This window comes from Arachis duranensis, chromosome 3, assembly GCF_000817695.3.
Source record: "Arachis duranensis cultivar V14167 chromosome 3, aradu.V14167.gnm2.J7QH, whole genome shotgun sequence".
Lineage (NCBI taxonomy): Eukaryota > Viridiplantae > Streptophyta > Magnoliopsida > Fabales > Fabaceae > Arachis > Arachis duranensis.
The window spans coordinates 99207594-99210370 of NC_029774.3; positions in this window are offsets into that span (position 1 = coordinate 99207594).

The following is a 2777-nucleotide window of genomic DNA, read 5'->3' on the forward strand; positions in this document are numbered from 1 at the left end:
CTCCAGAAACACATCTTCAGCAGATTTGGTACCCCTAGAGTATTAATCAGTGATATGCCACTCCATATCATCCACAGACAAATGGGCAAGCTAAAGTCTCTAATAGAGAACTTAAAAGAATCCTGGAACAGACTGTAATTAACCGTAGAAGGGATTGGGCAAGAAGCTCGGATGATGCTCTGTGGGCATACAGAACAGCCTTCAAGACCCCTATAGGGACCTCTCCATACCAGCTTGTGTATGGAAAGGCATGTCACTTGCTAGTGGAACTGGAACACAAGGCCTACTGGGCAACCAGATTCCTAAACCTTGATGCCAAGTTAGCTGAAGAAAAACGATTGCTCCAGTTAAATGAGCTAGAGGAATTTAGACTCAATGCTTTCGAGAATGCAAAAATTTACAAAGAGAAAGCGAAAAGATGGCATGATAAGAAATTGTCATCCAGAGTCTTTGAGCCGGAGCAGAAAGTTCTGCTATTTAATTCTAGGCTCATATTATTCCCCGGGAAATTAAAATCCCGGTGGAGAGGTCCATATGTGATTACAAATGTATCACCATATGGATACGTAGAGCTTCAGGATAATGAATCTAACAAAAAGTTCATTGTAAATGGACAGAGAGTTAAACATTATCTTGAAGGCAATTCTGAGTAAGAATGCTCAAAACTGAGACTTGATTAAAAGCTTAGTAATAGTCCAGCTAACGACATTAAAGAAGCGCTTGCTGGGAGGCAACCCAGCCATTCACCAAATTTAATTTTATTTGTTTCAGCTAATTAATTAATTTTTACTGATATATGTCAGAGTGTCTTCAAAAGGTAAAATAGCAATTGATTGAATTCACAGAGTTACAGGGAAATTTGGAAGCTCACTGGCATGAAAAAACCAGTGAGAAACGTTTTGGCCGTTGAACGCCCAAAAGAAGCACCCACTGGGCGTTCAACGCCAGTAAGGGTAGCCATCTGGGCGTTAAACGCCAGAAAGGAGCATCTTCTGGGCGTTGAACGCCAGAAAGAAGCACCTTCTGGGCCTTTAACGCCAGATTGATAGCATCCTGGGCGTTCAGAAAAACGCCCAGTGACAAAGGACTTCCTGGCGTACAACGCCAGAAAGAAGCAACAGCTGGGCGTTGAACGCCCAGGAGAAGCAACAATTGGGCGTTAAACGCCCAAAACATGCAGCAGTTGGGCGTTTAACGCTAGGATGGTGGGGAGGAGGTAAAATTCGTTTTTCTTCAAAAATTTTCTAATTTTTATGTTTCAATTCATGGTTTCTTGCATAAACATGTTTCCAAATATCATCCTTCAATTCCAAAAATTTTAATCCTAATTTCAAAAAACCCTAATTTCTAAAATCCCTTTTTTTTTAAAATATCAAATGTATCTTAATTCATAAACACAAATCTTTTTCCAATCCAAATCTTTTTCAAATCTTTTTCAACTCATCATATCTTTTGGATTTCGAAATTGCCTCTCCCTCTATTCCTTTCCTATCCTTTCTTTTGCTTGAGGACAAGCAAACATCTAAGTTTGGTGTGATTTGCCATGATCACTGAGCTAAAACTCATTAAGATCATAGCACCTAAGGGAACAGGAAGAGCAAGGATGTGAACTGAAGGAACTGAAGCGTCAGAAATTAATTCTTGAAGGACCAAGCATCCCACAGACAAGAGGAACATCCACTTCTCAAAATACAGGTTGTTAAGTTCTAATTCTAGCTTTAACTCTGTGATAGTATTATTATAGGATTTTACCTTAGAAGTTATATAGGAGTAGTAGTAATTAGCATATCTATTTTGATTTTATTTTCAATTAAGTTATAATTTATTTTTCTCATCATCATCAAACATGAATAAAATAGTAGATTTTTAGAATAAAGAGGCAATAACATCAATGTAGAGGCAATAATTTTTTTTCGAGTTCTTAGTAAGAAAAATTCTAATTATTTATATGTGGTGGCAATACTTTTTGTCTTCTGAATGAATGCTTGAACATTGCATATTTTTGATCTTGTTGTTTATGAATGTTAAAATTGTTGGCTCTTGAAAGAATGAGGAACACGAAAAATATTATTGATGATCTGAAAAATCATGAATTTGATTCTTGAAGCAAGAAAAAGCAGTGAAAAAAAAATTACAAGAAATCATTGGATCAAGAAAATGAATAAAAGCCAACAGCCCTTAAAACCAAAAGGCAAGGGTGAAAAGGATCCAAGGCTTTGAGCATCAGTGGATAGGAGGGCCCAAGGAAGTAATTCCAGGCCTAAGCGGCTAAATCAAGCTGTCCCTAACCATGTGCTTGTGGCATGTAGGTCCAAGTGAAAAGCTTGAAACTGAGTGGTTAAAGTCGTGATCCAAAGCAAAAAGAGTGTGCTTAAGAGCTCTGGACACCTCTAACTGGGGACTTTAGCAAAGCTGAGTCACAATCTGAAAAGGTTCACCCAGTTATGTGTCTGTGGCATTTATGTATCCAGTGGTAATACTGGAAAACAAAGTGCTTAGAGCCACGGCCAAGACTCATAAAGTAACTGTGTTCAAGAATCAACATACTACACTAGGAGAATCAATAATACTATCTGAATTCTGAGTTCCTATGGATGCCAATCATTCTGAATTTCAAAGGATAAAGGGAGATGCCAAAACTGCTCAGAAGCAAAAAGCTACTAGCCCCGCTCATCTAAATTAGAATCTGAGCTTCACTTAAAACTCAGAGATTTTATTACTCCTTAAATTCTCTTTATCCTATTTTTGTTCATCTAGTTGCTTGGGGACAAGCAACA